General features: G+C 48.5%; 1 long non-coding RNA gene across 1 annotated transcript in view; it reads right to left on the bottom strand.

Moving 5' to 3' along the window:
* Positions 1–852: 852 nt before the first annotated feature.
* The window catches only part of LOC140392453 (uncharacterized), a 37,892-nt gene continuing 19,547 nt past the window's right edge, over positions 853–19,197 (bottom strand). The window contains exon 4 of the long non-coding RNA XR_011935365.1: positions 853–2,391. This is a non-coding gene — a long non-coding RNA (uncharacterized lncRNA). The remainder of the gene's footprint in view (positions 2,392–19,197) is intronic.

The following is a 19,197-nucleotide window of genomic DNA, read 5'->3' on the forward strand; positions in this document are numbered from 1 at the left end:
AAGCAAGACTTGTTCCCCAGCAGCTCAGTTACAGAATGCGGCTGCTGGGAGAACTCGAGCTCTTATACTCCGCCTTCTGGGCGGAGCCAGCAGGCGGCAGATCCAACCAGGACCCGGGACCTGTCAGCCAATAGCCTCTCGGCTTCACAGGTACCGCACTACCCCTAATACATACCACCACACCGTGCATATCCATCTATGAGATAGAACTTGCCCCCTATCTGGGACCTCTGTGTACATCCCAAATTATTTCAAACATTGCAGTTCTTACTGTTTTGCATCTTTTATTAATTTATCATCTAATTTGTTGGAAGCCACTAAGACCTCTCGATCATATGGGCTTCTGCTCCTTGTCGCATTCCTACTTTGTATCATATTTCTTTACCTTGTTAAGTTGAGCCCTCTATCCTGCCTTATATCTTGTTCCAGTGTGCTATTGTGTGATCTCCCCTTCCTATGACGAGATGTTCTTTCAACAATTCTTGATCGCTTCCTATGGGCATGTTCACTGCCAGACCTACTATCTGAACTGATGCGATTCAGCGACCTCATCGCCCCCGACTTGGTGTTGAGACAAGGCCGTTGAACCTCGAGAGGTCTTTCGTGAGGCCCGAAAATAAAACAGAGTGCCATTGGATAGCGGGGTCATTCCTGGCACTACAAGCACTAGGAACGACCCTGTTAATTCCCCCCCAGAATAGACTCTGTTTGTTTTTGGTTAGATCGCACCCATAGTCTTTCGTCTGAAGAACTCTTAGTTTGCAATCCATTTTTTCTTACAGGCAAAACTATCCTCTGCTAGAATTGTTAATCTCCAACGGTAATTCTACAATAATAACTAGGAAGCAAATCTTGACTTCTTCAACTCCAAGTTTATTGCATTCAATAATTACTGCTCCAACAACAAACCAGTGCCACCTGTATCCCCTTTATACATTGGTGCAGTCTATTAAACAATAAGTGCAATCCATTCAACAATTAAAATCCCAATTCAAACTTAAGTACGAGGGAACATCCTAACATAGAGCACAACAGTTTATGTTGCTCCCACAATTCTTGTGCTGATGCAGAATTAGCCTTTTCGACCATCAGCCATTACTAGTGTCTTCACGGATACCCATCAGGCGACAACTGGGATCATAACAGGGGCAAATTCAGTTCTATCTTGCTGGAAGGCCTGTGTGGATTCTGACCAAGGGAATAACTGGATTCTGATGATGTTCACAATCCCATGTCAGATAATTGTCACTCACTGTCTGGGCTTGGGCTTAATTGCCAATTAGTTGCCACTTGGATGGGGCTTATGGTCTTTGCTGATCTGTGCCCCAGTAATTGTCACTCCCTTCAGGACAGGAGGGCTAGAAGGTGTGCTAAAAACAAGCAAGAACCAATCTGAATTGTGATTGTATGCATTGTAGAGAAGAAAAGAAATGGAACATCCCTATGGAAAATAATTAGTATTACAAACTGAGCTTTGCTGTTCATTGGGGTTGGAACGTGACAGTTGGTTGTGCCAGTGAATAAATTACCGTATTAGCAAAATTCCACTTTCCGGAAAGAATTGATTTTGAAATCCCTACATTCATCATATGTTCCAGATTTACTAAAAAAGGAAGTTCATAATTTCGGATAAAGATAATGTATATAAATTAATATACAGGATGTTTATAAAGTCATTGTGCAACTTCAATCTTTGATAACTGTAGCTGCACACAAGACGGAAGCAAAATGGTAGATGAAAACATAATTTGTGCAATTTTCTTACTGATTTTGCTCATTTGTCTGTTCTTGCCATGGTAATGATGCTGAAACAAATCACAAACTGCAACAGTGGCAAGAATGATAGACAGAAAATCAAAATTATTTTCTGTATTCTTTCATAGGATTTGTGTCAGTGGCAAGACCAAAATGTGTTGCTCATCTCTGATTGCCTTTGAGAAGGCGCTGATGACTCACCTTCTTGAGCTGCTGCAATCCATCTGGTGTAGGCACACCCACAGTTCTGTCAGAAGACTCCAGGATTTGACTCCGTGAAAGCGGAGGAACAGCGTTATATTTCCAAGTCATGATGGTGCGTAGTGTGGAGAAGAAGTTGCAGATGCCGGTGTTCCCATGCATCTGCTGCCTTGAAGTTCTGAGTGGTAGAGGTCGTGGGTTGGAAGGCGCTGTCAAAGGGGGCTTGGCGAGTTGCAGCAGTGCATCTTGTATACGGTACACATTGCTATTACCAATGTGCATTGGTAGTGGAGAGAGTCAATGTTTAATGCGGTGGGAAGGGTGCCAGTCAGTTAGGATGATTTGTCCAGAATTGTGTCAAGCTTCTTGTGGGTTATTGGGAGATGCAGCCATCTAGTCAAGTGGAGAGTATTCCTTTGCACTCCTGACTTGTGCCTTGTAGATAATAATAATAATCTTTATTAGTGTCACAAGTAGGCTTATATTAACACTACAATGAAGTTACTGTGAAAATCCCCTTTCGCCACATTCTGGCGCCTGTTCGGGTACACTGAGGGAGAATTCAGAATATCCAATTCACCTAACACACGTATTTCAGGATTTGTGTGAGGAAACTGGAGCACCTGGATGAAACCCACACAGACACGAGGAGAACATGCAGACTCCGCACAGACAGTGACCCAAGTTGGGAATCGACCTGGGACCCTGGCGCTGTGAAGTAACATTGCTAGCCACTATGCTGATGGTGGACTGGCTTTGGGACTCAGTTGCTCACCACAGAATTCCGGGCCTCTGACCTGCTCTTGTAGCCACGGTATTTATATGGCTAGTCCTGTGCAGTTTCTGGTCAATAATAACCCCCACGCCCAGGATGTCGATGTTGGAGATTCAGCGATGACAATGCCATTGAATGACCGTGTGAGTTGATTGCGTACTTTTGTTTTGAATGATCAATCACAAAAAATAACAGTTACACTGCAGGTTAGAATATGGACTATTTTGGTCTTAAAACTTTGTCAATTATACTTTCATGTGCCATTTACAGCTTGTGCATGTTAAACAAATTATTAAAATTTCAAGTTGCACTAGTACTCTATATATTTTTTGTGATGGGTTCTATTTTCATCTGCGTTTTATTTCTACTTCAGAAATTCTATTATCTGCACACTGGGTTGACAAGGGTAATGTATTATTGAGCATGAAATATGTTTCCTGTCCGCCTAACAGTGAGGCATTTTCTCCTTGTGTTCATGTTCCTACCTCCAATTCCTTATGGAGAGATTTAGATTTTGGCGAGAGATTTAGTTACTCCTCTCTGCACAGATGTCTGGGAGTCAGCATGAATTGTTCTGGTCACATTTAATCAAATTTTATCAATCGAGGAAAAAAAGTGTGAAGCACGCACGCCAGTCTGAAACTTTAAAGCTCGTGGAAGTAATGCGACCTTCTTAAATATGACAACTAAATGTCTCAAAAACAAATCACTGCCTTTTCCAATTCCCCTTGCGTCAAAAAGCAGGCCTTTACTCACCAGTTGAAAGTCAATCTGCAGTCTGTAGGTTAATTGCAACTTAATGGACAAACACGGTAAGCTATTTTAGAAAAGTGGGGCGGAATTCTCTGACCCTCCCGGCCGGGTCAGAGAATCGGCACGGCGCCACGCGAATCACGCCACGCCGATCCAACGCCGGGCCGCAATTCTCCGCAGTGCGGAGAATCAGCGCCGGCAGGATTGGCGCGGCGCAGGTAGGCGTATGCGCCGACTCTCCGGCACGGGCCGGCGCACCGATTCTCCGGCTCCGATGGGCCGAGCGGCCGTCAACAAAAACCTGAGTCCCGCCGGCGCCGTTCTAACACCCTCTGGGCCGGCGGGACCTCGGCGTTGAAGGGTCCATGTGGGGGGGAGGGGGGTCCGACCACGGGGGGTGCCTCTGTAGTGGCCTGGCCCGCGATCGGGGCCCACCGATTGGCAGCCCGGCCTCTCTGCCCCCCGGCCTCCTTTCCTCTGCGCTGGCTCCTGTAGCCCTGCACCATTTCGCGTCGGGGCCGGCGCGGGGAATAAGGCCACTGCGAATGTGCTAGTTGTCGCCGGCCCAACTGCGCATGCCCGGTCCCTGCGGCGCCGGGTTCAGCACCGGGATCGGCGTAGGCCGCTCCAGCGCCGTCTTAGCCCCCTGTGGGCCGCAGAATGGGGTCCCGGAACAGGCGCCAACGCCAGAGTGAAACACTCACGTTTTTACTCCGCTGTCGGCACTTAGCCGCCCGTTGGGAGAATCACGCCCCTGATTTATTGGTTGTGTGCATTTGTGTGACAACCGGGAAATTTTCATTGCTGTGTTAGATTGAAAACCCGACATCCAGAGAATCATAGAGATTTGACCTGAAGGGAACAATTCAGTCCATCGAGTTTCTGATGTCTCTTTGCTCAAACAACCCAAAGTTACTCCCGGTCGGGGTATGCGCCGACTCTCCGGCACGGACCAGCACGCCGATTCCCCGTCTCGGATGCTGGAGCAACCCAAAGTTACTCCCTATATCCTTGCCTCTTTGTCTGTGTCAAATGTTTACCTACTTATTCCCTTTGATAGCTGCAATGGTTTCTACCTCAACCACTTGCTGTGGAAAAACAGTCCACCATCCATCCCATAACCCTGAGGAAAGAAATTTACCCTGACCATTCTCCTCACTCTTTGTGGTCACCAAACTAAAGGAAAGAAACTTCTCCAAACTCATAATTGTAAAAACCTCTGTTCTGCGGTTCTAACGTCTGAAGGTGTCGAGACAGACTACCAACAGGTGTAGCGGTGTGCGATGAGAAATTCAACTGGTGCTCAAAACTGGCATGATGTTACTGGAACAGCAGCACTTTCCCCTGGTCCATATTTGGCTGCATTTGAGTCCCACTGGCAAGTTCTAAGCACCAAACTGACTATATATCCAGCCAGGAAGGAAGGGAAATTGATCCGCTTCAACCCAAGGCTGAGGGAAGTTATAGTTCTCAAGGGCCTTAAATAAGCTAGCAATCTGATAGGATGTTTGGGCTCAAGAAAGCACTGTGCTCCTCCTAGGATCATGAAAATAAAAACTGAAAACTTTATCAGGCTTTTTTTTGAGCAGCGTCCAGTGATCCCTTTAAGTGGACCTTTTATGCTTCTGGGCTATATCATTGTTGGATGGTGTGTGACCTCCAACCAGCAGGTGGTGGTACAGACACACTATGCAGTCTCTAGACCAAGGTCATGTGACCTGTGACTCAGATATAAAGGGAGACATATCCGGCCATCTTCAGAAGAAGATTGAGAGGGTAATAAGACATACACGTGAATGGTCAGAGCTAGGTGCAAGTTCCAGAGTAGTAGTTAGCAGACTCCATGATAACGTGCTATGTATCAGATTGCTATCTTACCACACGAGACTCAATAAAAGATTCTGGTTTGGACAAGTTGAAGTGTTTGTTGAGTTCCTTCGTGAAGTACAAGGACCAAACACAACAAACAGTTCCTTTAAAGTACACTTCCAGTGTAGTTTGGACATGTGGACCACAGCACAAAATTCACGTGACAAATGTCAATTTGTCTTCAGATAAACAGGCAACTCCCCATCAACCCAGCAGAGGAAGTTCACAATAATGTTGCATATGTTGAGAAACCTTGTTACTTTGTAAATTGGGGGACTATTTTTCAGAGTTTTTTAAGAAGTGTTCTGATGAGACGTGATCTGAAAGAGGTCTTGATAATTTTTTTAATTTTTAAAAAATGTTTTTTTTCTCCTTTTTCACATTTTCCTTCAAAATTTACACCCCACCCACAGACAGTAAATGGTAACAAATACAAAATCAATCCCCTTAACAATAACAACGATCGCATCCTCCCACCACCCCATACAATGGCCCACCTGTCAATATATGCATCCAATAAAACAAACCCACGGTGGAAACAAAAAACAAAGGAGAAAAAGAAAAGAGTCCGGGATCGCCCATGGTCACCATTAACCTATAGAGTCCACTCCGCCCCCCCCCCCCCCCCCCCCTACACTCAACGCCATCCAGCCTCTGAAAGAGTATCGTACATGATACCCAAGAGTTGTAAACACCCACCCCCCCTCTCCAACTCCTCCCGTCCACTGCCTCCTGTAAAACACCTCCCCCCAACCTCGGTTCCTTCCCCCAACTTTCCACCCCGGCTAGACCACTCGGACCCTGTTCTGCCAGGCTCCGATGGCCGCAGCCCCTCCCCCCACCTCACTCCCGTTCACTGGCCGGCTTAAACCGGCCAGCGTGGAGGTCCCCGCCCGGTTCCCTTTCCCCCCTGCCAGGCCCTAGGAAAGCCCAGAAATCCCCTTTTAGCACACAAACCCTGCATATCCACCTACACCTCAAAGAGCCCTCATTTCGAGTGAAAGTCCCATCCCTTTCCTTGTCCAAATATATACAACATTGGCTCCTTTAGCCCATACACCCGCACGCAGTGAAACAAAAAAGAAGAAAATACAGTCATGAGGTTACATCGGCACATGGCTATTCCTCAGTTTGTCAGTTCTGCCACAGTCCTTCTGCCTTCGCAAATTGCTCCGCTGCTTCCGCCGTTCCAAAATAAAAGTCACTGAGCTTGTAAGTCACCCTCAGCTTCGCTGGATATACAATGCCACACTGCACCTTGCTAATGTACAGTGCTCTCGTCACCCGGTTGAAGGCAGCCCGCCTCCTCGCCAGCTCCACTGTAAAGTCCTGGTATACACGTATACCAGCTCCAGCCCACTGCACCACCCGCTTCTGCTTGGCCCAGCTCAGGACCTTCTCCTTCACACTGTACCTCCGGAAGCACAGAGTCACTGCCCTTGGCGTCTCACTCGCCTTTGGTACAGGCCTCCACGACCGGTGAAACCGATCCAGCTCATATCGGGAGGGATCCTTCCCCTCCCCCAATAGTTTTGCCAGCATCACGGCAAAATACTCAGTCAGCCTCGGTCCTTCAACTCCTTCGGGCAGCCTCACAATCCTCAAATTGTGTCGCCTGGATCTGTTTTCCAGGTCTTCCATTTTTCCTCGCAGATCCTTGTTAATCTCCATCACCTTCCGCATCTCCTTCCCCGTCGAGGTAAGTTAACCGTGCTGCAATAATGTCTCCTCCACTTCCTTCAGCGCCTCCCCTTGCTCCCGCACCTCCGCTACTGCGCTCGCCACCGCCGTCGTCACCGGGGAAATCGCCTCCTCCACCAACACACTCAAAACCTCCCTCATCTCCTTCCTCATTGTCTCCATGTATTTTGTAAACTGCCTTTTGAATTTCGCAGCCATCACCTTAGTTATTTCTTCAGCCGTAAGCAATGCGGCCTCCCCTGGTGCTCCAGCCTCCATTTTCCTTGGTGACCCTTTCCACTCCGCGTCGGACCTTCACCTTTTTTTTTACGGCCGTTTTTTTTTTGCTCACCCTCGACATTTTTCTGTACTGTGCCTTCACTGTGCCTTCTCCCTGCTTTTGCCGCCTCCGTGGACCCTGGGACCGGGCTTAAAGCACCGAAAATGCTGTTCCCGAATGGGAGCCCTCCATTGTGCGGCTGCCTCCCGCCCGCCGTCACCGGAAGCCAGGTCTTGATAATTATGAGGGATTTTATAGGATGGACATGGAAAAGTTGTCTCCACTTGTGATGAAATCCTAAACAAGACACCATGATCAAAGATACACATTAATAAATCCCCAAAAGAATTCAGGCAAAACTTCTTTAATATAATATAATAATAAGTATATAGTAATAAATAATAATAATCACTCAAAGAGTGCTACCTCATTGTAATAAACCAGGAGACAAAAAGAGGAAGGTTTAAACAGATCTATTCTGAACTGAAAAGTACAACACAAATGTCCCAGCCGGGACTAACGGAACTCCCGGTCAGGGTCTCGGTAATGAGTGCCAGCTGGGCAGGCCTCTGCCCGTTACCATGGGAATTCCTATTCCATGAGCCCCATGGGGAGTTCGATAAGTGATTCCCTGTGGTCCTCATGAGGGTTATCACACTCATGAAATGGTTGAGTTGAATAGTAAAGGTGGATTTAAGAGAAAACCTGTTGAGTACATGTGTGAGGAAGATACGTTGAGCGAATGAGATGAAGCAAGGTGGGAAGAGGCCTGAGTGGAGCATAAAAGCTTGTTGACATGAATGGTCTGTGTCTGGGCTATAAATTCTCTGTAATTCCTGTTAGTTAGCAACATCCAGTGGATTACAACTGGAACAAAATCCAGTCATCTTCCAGAAAATAACAGATCTAATAAGATTCTGGGCATGATTCAGCAGCTGCGTTGGGCCTTGCCCAGATCCGGGCGTAACGGGTGAATCGCGCGAGAGCCCAAACTAGGGGTCTACGTCAGGCTGATTGCGAATCACCCGACTTGATTCGCCCAGTGCAATCAGCGAGGGCGAGATCCAGATCTGCATATTATTACCAAGACGCCTCTTTCACCTGGTGCCCGGGAGTAACCAGCTGCGCCCACGAGACCTTCCTAGGCCACTGTTTAGAACGTGGACCAGGCATGATGGCACCTCAGGAGGTCACGCAGGCCATTAGAGACCCCCGTGTGACCAGTGCAGGCCGACTACCTAAGTCAGCCTTGATGGGGAGAAACTCCCCGAGGCCAGAAAAAACGGCAAAGTGCCGTGGAATAACAGGATGATTCTCAGCCGTGCTGCCACCGAGTAACACCGTGCCAACCGTGCCCGAAAGCAGACTTTAACATTTCCCCGCTGAATCACACACATTATTATTGATTTACAACTGAGAAGAGGCTTTTAGTTGAACTATGTGAACACATTAATCACCTTATTGCACCCTGGGACTAACTTATTTCTAACAGCCATGGCATGAAATTTAATATGAATTTTGCTCAGAAGTTTCCTTGCCCAATCATTTTCATGGTAACATCGACCACTGTGTTAGTAAGCCAAATGCAACTTTTTGACAATTTAATGCTTAGGCTACTTCCCTTGAAGTACTCACTGATCCTTAGCTGCTTTGATTATTATGATGCAATTCATTCTTAAAAATAAACACAGATCTATGAAAATGGTTCAAGTTCAAGTAATCAGTGGAGTCTTTCACCTGCCACAAAAAATCGCAGCCACTCCTTGTGATTTCCATCCATTAACAGGAATAATCAGTAAATCATTCCAACAATTCCCTTATAAGTGTGTCCGAGCAAGACATTTTATCATTAGTATGAATTTAGTAAACTATCCCTTAGCTGCTCAATTCAGTTTGCCATTAGTTCTTACTCTAGTTAATCACAAACTTAACAACAACTCTATTCCCAAACTACATTGTGGATATGGGAGGTCAGCGAGGAGCCTGTTGGAGGACCTGGAGGTGAAGAAGTCATAAAGGTCGCACAGAAGACCCAAGAGTCAGAAGATGAGAGTGTGAGCTACGGCACATAGGGCTGGATAACATTGTAGAGATGTGCCAGGTCTGCAAAGGCAAGGGAGATTTTGAGTACAACTGTGATGGTGTGGCTGATAAAGGGGAAAAACTTAGGAAGTTATAATAATAATAATTGTTATTGTCACAAGTAGGCTTACATTAACACTGCAATGAAGTTACTGTGAAAATCCCCTAGTCGCCACATTCTGGCGCCTGTTTGGGTGCACAGAGGGAGAATTCAGTATGTCCAAATTAACTAATAGCATGTCTTTTGGGATTTGTGAGGAAACCGGAGCACACGGAGAAAACCCACACAGACACAGGGAGAAATAGTTCAGGCGGGTTCCGTCAGTTGAGGGAACTGGGGACAATTTCTTTAGGGGAGGAGAATAATGATATAACAATGGAGACGGACAGAAAAACGCAAACAATGTTTGGAATCTAAGCGGAATTTGGCAAAGTGTCTGAGGTTTTAGACTGAAAACTGCCTGTAACTCTCAAGTTGCACAGACCAGTTTTCTCTCCAAATATTGAGCCCCTTAGCGATATAAGAATGAGTGGATGTGGTTTACACCGTCACCCTGGTGTGGCGATACCTCAAAGAGCTGGCAACCAACTCCACAGACATTGGTCCGCACCCTTTATAAAGAGAGCGGCCCCGATCATCACTGTAGCCTAATTGCCCCAGTCACCATCACCGAGGTCCATTGGGCACTTGCCCCATCCCGACATTCCTCGCTGGCATTCCCCTCACCCCTGCCCGATATTCCTCGTCGGCATTCCAAATTTCTTACCCGTCAATTATCACAGGTATTCCATCTCCCCACCAACACTGCAAAAAGTATCGCCATTCTTAAAAATAAGTATTCCCCCCCACTCAGTGTCTGCGCTCTCGCTTCCACCACACATAAATGCTTCCCCCCTATGGGGCCCTCATTGGTGCCCACCCCTGGCAGTGCCAACCTGTGCCAGAGAGCAGTGCCTTGGGCACTGCTTGTGCATGTCCCTCTATCCTCTGAGGGCTATACTTATCTCAACTGCTTCTCCTCTGGCCAAATCTGTTGTGGACGTCGCCAACATTTGAGGTGTGAATATTTAGTGAGGGGGGATCATGTGGTGGGGGGCCCGTTAGTAATATATAAATACATGGAAATCTATTAATGTTGCTGGTGAGGGGCAGAGAAAATTGGGAAACACAATCTTGCAGGCGAGAATCACGTTTCACGATTCTCGTGGGATATTCGCCTGTGCCACTGATCCCACGCACGACTAGTGCAGGCCCAAAATCACCTCCATTGAGAGAACTGACCAGTGATAATATTGTCAGTCGTGCCAGAAGTGGCTTACAGAATGATGGGTGAATTCTGTCAGGTCCTGTAGCCTGATCTGTCTTGGGGCCCGTATTCCAGATCAGACAGTAATTGTATTCACTTTCAATTTTACTGTCAATATGTACAATGTATTACTGGTAACTCAGATACTCTTCTGTGGTGAAGACTGATGCAAAGTAACCACTTAAAACCTCTGTCCCTTCCTGGAAGTCTGCCTGATTCTGCTTGGAGGAATTCATCAACATTCCAATCCGGTCCTTAATTCTCTCTCTCCCAGCATAGCTAAAATAATCTCGCTGTTGTCACTGCAGCTATCCATTATATTCTTCTCCAGTTTCTTTTTAGCTGATAGTAACTTTTTTTTGCCTTCAACTGAGATCAATCTCTATCTCTATTCTCCTGAGAACACCGTGCCTTTAAAAATATCTTTTAGGCTGATTTACCCCTACACGTAGCCTATCCGTCAATTTTACTATTTTTAGAAACCCAAATGTCCTTTGGAGAAGGAAACCTGCCATTTTTACCCAGTCTGGTTTCCATGTGACTCCAGACTCACTGCAATGTGGTTGACTCTTAACTGTCCTCTGAAGAGGCCTAGTAAGGCAGAGAATTCTAACAAAACCTCAGTGGTTCAAGAAAAAGGGGCAAAATTCTCCGTAATCGGCGCGATGTCCGCCAACCGGCGCCAAAAACAACGCTAATCAGTCCGGCATCGCACCGCACCAAAGGTGCGGAATCCTCTGCATCTTGAACGGCCGAGCCCTAACCTTGAGGGGCTAGGCCCGCACCGGACTGATTTCCGCCCCGCCAGCTGGCGGGAAAGGCCTTTGGTGCTCCGCCAGCTGGCGCGGAAATGACATTGCCGGGCGGCGCATGTGCGGGAGCGTTAGCGGCCGCTCAAGGCATCCCCGCGCATGCGCAGTGGAGGGGGTCTCTTCCGCCTCCGCCATGGTGGAGACCATGGCGAAGGCGGAAGGAAAAGAGTGCCCCCACGGCACAGGCCCGCCCGCGTGTCGGTGGGCCCCGATCGCGGGCCAGGCCACCTTGGGGGCACCCCCCCGGGGCCAGATCGCCCCGCGCCCTGGCCAGATCGCCCCGCGCCCCCCCCAGGACCCCGGAGCCCGCCCGCGCAGCCTTGTCCCGCCGGTAAGAGAGGTGGTTTAATCCACGCCGGCGGGACAGGCATTCCAGCAACGGGACTTCGGCCCATCCGGGCCGGAGAATCGCCGGGGGGGTGGGGAGGGGTGGGGGGGCCCGCCAACTGGCGCGGCGCGATTCCTGCCCCCGCCGAATATCCGGTGCTGGAGAATTCGGCAACCGGTGGGGGCGGGATTCACTCCAGCCCCCGGCGATTCTCCGACCCGGCGGGGGGTCGGAGAATCTCGCCCAAGGTTTATCACCACCTTCTCAGGGCAATTCGGGACACTGGCCTTGCAAGTGGCAACCACATTCTGAGAAGTAAAATAAAAATGTGTCCTCCATTCAACTCCAAGAAAATATATGGCTTCTTGTTTTCTGTGTTAACCTCCTGAAAGAGAAAGACAGGTTACCTCTTAGGTGGCAATCTTCATTGTGATTAATGACTGTACACTCAAATTCATCTCGTACTTTTTATTTTCAGATGCTGCCTGCTTTGCTGTGTTTTTTAATGCCTCATGTGTTGTTCTGTTCTTTTGCTGTAGTTAACTGCTTTGTCCGGGAATTCTGAATCCTGCAGCCATCGTCCGATACAACTCTGGCAGATGGCAGCAGAAAGCCTGATGAAAATGAGGCGCAAACGCTGTTTCACGAGGAGTCACTCTCCGCCAAACCTCTGCGGTTGGTTATAGTGAACAATCTGGAGATCGCCTGTGAGAATTCCAGATTAATGTTCTGGTTCACATGTGGGAGCCCCATGGTGCAGCCAGCTTTGGCACTATGGGAGCTTGGGGGGGGGGGGGGGGGCTTCGGCACTATGGGAGCTTGGGGGGGGGGGGGCTTCGGCACTATGGGAGCTTGGGGGGGGGGCTTCGGGACAATGGGAGCTCGGGGGTGGGGGGGGGGCTTCAGCACTATGGGAGCTCGGGGAGGGGGGGAGCGTCAATCCACTTCCAGTGATTTCCGCCATGGTCCACAATGATCACCATATTTAGAAGGGGAATAGAACGCCTTGCATGGTTCAGAAACATGCAGAATAGGCAGATACGTGTGACTTTTGTACCTCAGAGGTCCTATTAACACCCTCCACTAAACACACACAGCTGAGCATGCATTCAGGTGCATGCGGAGACCAACCCCCACATCCTCCCAACTAACTCTATTTTTTCAACCCAAAAGATGTGCAGGGTAGGTGGATTGGCCACGCTAAATTGCTACTTAATTGGCAAAAAAAAAATAATTGGGAACTTTTAAAAAACATTTTAAAACATCATGGATAGTTACATTGGCACCAGTTTCAACAGCCTCGATGACTGCCGCGCCATTAAGTTAGAACTACTGTCTTCATCGAGTTTTTGCAACACGGAAGGAGAACCCTCATAATTTTGTACACCTCAATCAGGTCCGCCCTCAGCCTTCTCTGCTCCAACCCCAGCCTATCCAGTCTCACGTCATAGCTGAAACGCTCCAGCCCGGGCAACACCTTGGTGAATCTCCTCTGCACCCTCTCCGGTGCAATCACTTCCTTCCCATAGTGTGGCCACCAGAACTGCACACATTACTCCAGCTCTGGCCTAACCAGCGTTTTATACAGCTCCATCATAACCTCCCACCTCTTACACTCTATGCCTTGGTTAATGAAGACAGGCATCCCATATGCTTTCTTAATCACTTTAGCCAGCTGTCAAGCCGTCTTCAGGGATCTATGGACATGCACACCAAGGTCCCTCTGGTCCTCTGTACTTCCTACGGTCCTACCATTCATTGTATATTCCGTTGCCTTGCTGGTCCTCCCAGCATGTACCTCACACTTTTCAGGGTTAAATTCCATTTGCTATCATTGTGCCCATCTGACCAGCCAGTCAGCTGCTGCTTCCTGTAATGTGCCATCTTCTCCTGCAAGAGAGAGGAAAAAGTGTCTGTGAATGCATTGCAATGTGTCTCAGTGATGAACTTGCCATTGCTGAATAGCTGTATAAGCTGAGAGATATGGGTGTGAGACTTGCAGTAGTGACAAGTGTGTGCATGTCAGATGCAGCATTTTAATTTAGGCATGAGTCTTCTTTGCTAGAGATTACTGATTGGTGAGTGATGGAGATATGGTGCATTGTGCCATGTGTGAGGTCGGTAGCACAGTGTAAAAGGTAGCATTTGAAAATGCATTCTCTGACCTTGACTCCCATGTGAGGACTTTTCTAGTAGAGCAGCCAGGTCCTCCCCCCTTACACTGCTCCCATTCCTTTCATAGTGTTCTGCACGGAGAGCCACCTGGTCCTATGCGGATGGACCTCCTGGTCAAAGGACCTCCTGCATCAGAAAACCAAGGAAGCCCTCTCTCCAGCCTGCTGCTCCATTCCTCCTTTTTCTTCCTGGTCGGAAACAATTCCCACTGCTTCAGCCAGAATGCAAATGCCCCTTTATGAGAGCTTTAATAACCTTGCATAAACCTGAGCCCGCTGTTGAGCATACAGCAGTGTATTTAAGGCTAGGCTACCTGTCGCAGTCATGGAGCTGAGCAGGCAGGATGCAGGGTAATCACAAATTGCAATCCGTGCACCTACAAACTGGCCATGCCTGATATTTAGCCCTTCATATCAAACATGTTCAGCTGGATTCTCCGTCCCGCCGCGCCACATTTCCGTTTAACCCCGCCGACGGGATGCACCGTTACGCAAGCTGGTCAATGATGTTTCCCATTGTGAGGCAGCCCCATGCTGTCGGGAAACCCCCGAGCTGCCGGCAAAATGGAGCATCCCAACGGTGGAGAATCCAGCCCGTTGCCTGTCCAATGGGAAAAGTGTTAAACGGCCTAACATTATTAGATAGTGCATTTATTTTGTGAAAAGAAAGATTCCTATGTTTCTAAATTCTAGAACAATTCTTTACTTTTCTTCACAAAATGCAAAATCAATCCAATGATAATGTAAACAGCGCCATCTGTGGGCCATAGGCTTAGTTACAACTTACACTATTCAATACACTATGGGCTGGATTCTCCACTGTTGGGATTCTCCATTGCGCCGGCAGCGCACCCGCACCCGGGGATTTCCCAACGTCGTGGGGCTGCTCATAATGGGAAACCCCATTGGCCGGATGGCAAAACGGAGAATCCCGCCACCGGCAGGGGCACGCTGCACCAGAAAACTGGGGCGGCGGTACGGAGAATTCCGCCCTTTTTATTTACACTATTAAAAACCACCCGATGTGTTTGCTTAAGTGTTAAAACAGATAGAAGCGAACTTAGGCTCTTCAAGTTGAGGAATGCCAATGCTGAGGGTGATCGCTTTGTCTTTTTTGTTAATAGGCCCAAGACCGCATGAAACTTCAGAGAGTCGTGAACACAGCCCAGTCCACCACAAGAACCTGCCTCCCATCCATTGACTCCATCGACACCTCCCGCTGCCTGGGGAAAGCGGGCAGCATAATCAAAGACTTCTCTCACCCGGCTTACTCTCTCTTCCAACTTCTTCCATCGGGCAGGAGATACAAAAGTCTGAGAACTCGCACGAACAGACTCAAAAACAGCTTCTTCCCCGCTGTTACCAGTCTCCTAAACGACCCTCTTATGGATTGACCTGATTAACACTACACTGCTGTATGCTTCATTGCATGCCGGTGTCTATGTATTTACATTGTGTACCTTGTGTTGCCCTATTATGTATTTTATTTTTATTTTATTTTATTTCCATGTACAAAATGATCTGTTTGAGCTGCTCGCAGAAAAATACTTTTCACCGTCGCTCGGTACACGTGACAATAAACAAATCCAATCCAATCCAATATGAAAAGTTCCTAGATCATGCAAAGCACTTTGCATGAAACCTTTAACACTGTCTACACTTCCCAACCAATGGACTTGAACACGAGATTGAGAAAAGCAGCCTGATTGCATCGTACAGTATATCTATTTTCTGGGGCCGATTTGCTCAGTTGGCTGGACAGCTGGTTTGTGATGCAGAGCAAGGCCAACAGCACGGGTTCAATTCACATACCAGCTGAGGTTATTCATGAGGGCCCCGCCTTACCAACCTTGCCTCTTGCCTAAGGTGCGGTGGTCCTCAGGTTAAATCCCCGCCAATCGGGCCGTCACGGTGGCACAGTGCTTAGCACTGCTCCCTACGGCCTTGAGGACCCCGGTTCGATCCTGGCCCCAGGTCACTGTCCGCGTGGGGTTTGCACATTCTCCCCGTGTCTGCGCGGGTCTCACGCCCACAACCCAAAGATGTGCAGGATAGGTGGATTGGCCATGCTAAATTGTCCCTTAATTGGAAAGAAATATTTGGGTGCACTAAATTTATTTTTAGAAAATCGCCACCAGTCAGCTCTGCCCCTTAAAGGGGAAAGCAGCCTATAGTCGTCTGGGACTATGCACACTTTACTTACATCTATCGGCTTCGTCGCATCCAACTTGGGACGTGACTGGGCCAGTAAATCTCGCGGGAGGCCTCTTGTGCGATTTACCGGCCTCATCGCGCCTTATGAGATCTTGCAAGGCGGCGCGATCTGGTTCCGCCCTCAATGGGCGGCAACCAGATTTGCATATCAAGTGAGCAGTTAGGTTCACTTTAGTGTGTCTGCGCTGGAGTTACCCAAGGCATGGGAGCTTAAGTCTTCGCCTCAGAGACCCTGAGTGAGAACCATTTAGCACTGGTTTCCACAAATGTGGGCCAGGTATACCATCTCCTAGGGGAGGGGGGCCTCCCACCTCCCACGCCATCAGGGACCACTGGGTGGAAGACTCTAGGCAGGATAGTACCCTTGGCACTTCTGATGTCACCTGGACACCTTGGCAGTGCCACCCAGGTACCACCCTGCCAATGCCAGGGTGCCCAGGTGGCACTGCCATTTAAAAATGGTGGCCTGGTGAGCTGAGCTCGTTAGTGCAGGAGATGAGCCTAAGTGCGGCTTCGGGGCGTTCCTCGCCACGGCCTGGAAAAGAAACAGAGTCCTGTTTAATAGCAGGGTAATTCTCGGCACTGTAAGCACTGGGAAACACCAGGTTAAATGCACCCAAAATATGACTGTTTCTTTTCCATTAAATCGCGCCCGGCATCTATCTTCTATATATGCCATCTTGTGGCCAAAAGCATTATCACATGTAACAAATGTGTATACTTTTTTTCATGGGTTTATGATTTTGTTACACTCAACACATTGAGAGAGTATTTGGAGACAACCCATAACAGAAGTAAAACATTTAAGCTTCAAATGATACACTTATTGTCATATATAATTTTAATTGTTATGAAGCTGTTTCTGACACCTGAATTGCTTTATTGTTGCCACGTAATGTTGGGATTTGTAGCAGCGACACTGTTCCCAAATGACTGTGGGACCATTAAAGTTGCAATTACCAATGGAGAGCCGGAACTTCCAATTGCCGACAATGTGCCCTGCTGATCTCATCAGATGATGTGGAGATGCCGGCGTTGGACTGGGGTGAGCACAGTACGAAGTCTTACAACACCAGGTTAAAGTTCAACAGGTTTGTTTCGATGTCACTAGCTTTCGGAGCGCTGCTCCTTCCTCAGGTGAATGCAGAGGTCTGTTCCAGAAACACATATATAGACAAATTCAAAGATGCCAAACAATGCTAGGAATGCGAGCATTAGCAGGTGATTAAATCTTTACAGATCCAGAGATGGGGTAACCCCAGGGTAAAGAGGTGTGAATTGTATCAAGCCAGGACAGTTGGTAGGATTTTGCAGGCCAGATGGTGGGGGATGAATGTAATGCGACATGAATCCCAGGTCCCGGTTGAGGCCGCACTCATGTGTGCGGAACTTGGCTATAAGTTTCTGCTCGGCGATTCTGGGTTGTCGCGGGTCCTGAAGGCCGCCTTGGAGAACGCTTACCCGGAGATCAGAGGCTGAATGCCCTTGACTGCTGAAGTGTTCCCCGACTGGAAGGGAACATTCCTGCCTGGTGAATGTTGCGCGATGTCCGTTCATTCGTTGTCGCAGCGTCTGCATGGTCTCGCCAATGTACCATGCTTCGGGACATCCTTTCCTGCAGCGTATGAGGTAGACAACGTTGGCCGAGTCGCATGAGTATGTACCGCGTACCTGGTGGGTGGTGTTCTCACGTGTAATAGTGGTATCCATGTCGATGATCTGGCACGTCTTGCAGAGATTGCCATGACAGGGTTGTGTGGTGTCGGTCCGGTTTTTCGCTGTGGCGCGTTGGAACTGTCTGTAGATGTCTGTTACGCTCCTCCTCTATGGACAAGTGCTCCGTATACACAGGATCTGCTCAGACGAGGAGGAGCGTAACAGACATCTACAGACGTTGAAAGATGCCCTCGTACGAACGGGATATGGCACTCGACTCATCGATCGACAGTTCCAACGCGCCACAGCGAAAAACCGGACCGACCTCCTCAGAAGACAAACATGGGACACAACCGACAGAATACCCTTCGTCGTCCAGTACTTCCCCGGAGCGGAGAAACTACGTCATCTTCTTCACAGCCTTCAACACGTCATTGATGACGATGAACATCTTGCCAAGGCCATCCCCACACCCCCACTACTTGCCTTCAAACAACCGCGCAACCTCAAACGAACCATTGTTTGCAGCAAACTACCCAGTCTTCAGAACAGTGACCACGACACCACACAACCCTGTCATGGCAATCTCTGCAAGACATGCCAGATCATTGACATGGATACCACTATTACACGTGAGAACACCACCCACCAGGTACGCGGTACATACTCGTGCGACTCGGCCAACGTTGCCTACCTCATACGCTGCAGGAAAAGGATGTCCCGAAGCGTGGTACATTGGCGAGACCATGCAGACGCTGCGACAACGAATGAACGGACATCGTGCAACAATCACCAGGCAGGAATGTTCCCTTCCAGTCGGGGAACACTTCAGCAGTCAAGGGCATTCAGCCTCTGATCTCCGGGTAAGCGTTCTCCAAGGCGGCCTTCAGGACCCGCGACAACGCAGAATCGCCGAGCAGAAACTTATAGCCAAGTTCCGCACACATGAGTGCGGCCTCAACCGGGACCTGGGATCCATGTCGCATTACATTCATCCCCCACCATCTGGCCTGCAAAATCCTACCAACTGTCCTGGCTTGATACAATTTACACCTCTTTAACCTGGGGTTACCCCATCTCTGGATCTGTAAAGATTTAATCACCTGCTAATGCTCGCATTCCTAGCATTGTTTGGCATCTTTGAATTTGTCTATATATGTGTTTCTGGAACAGACCTCTTCATTCACCTGAGGAAGGAGCAGCGCTCCGAAAGCTAGTGACATCGAAACAAACCTGTTGGACTTTAACCTGGTGTTGTAAGACTTCGTACTGATCTCATCAGAAGTAGCAAGGCCAGCTCACTGATTGTGA

This window comes from Scyliorhinus torazame, chromosome 16 (genome assembly GCF_047496885.1).
Source record: "Scyliorhinus torazame isolate Kashiwa2021f chromosome 16, sScyTor2.1, whole genome shotgun sequence".
Taxonomy (NCBI): domain Eukaryota; kingdom Metazoa; phylum Chordata; class Chondrichthyes; order Carcharhiniformes; family Scyliorhinidae; genus Scyliorhinus; species Scyliorhinus torazame.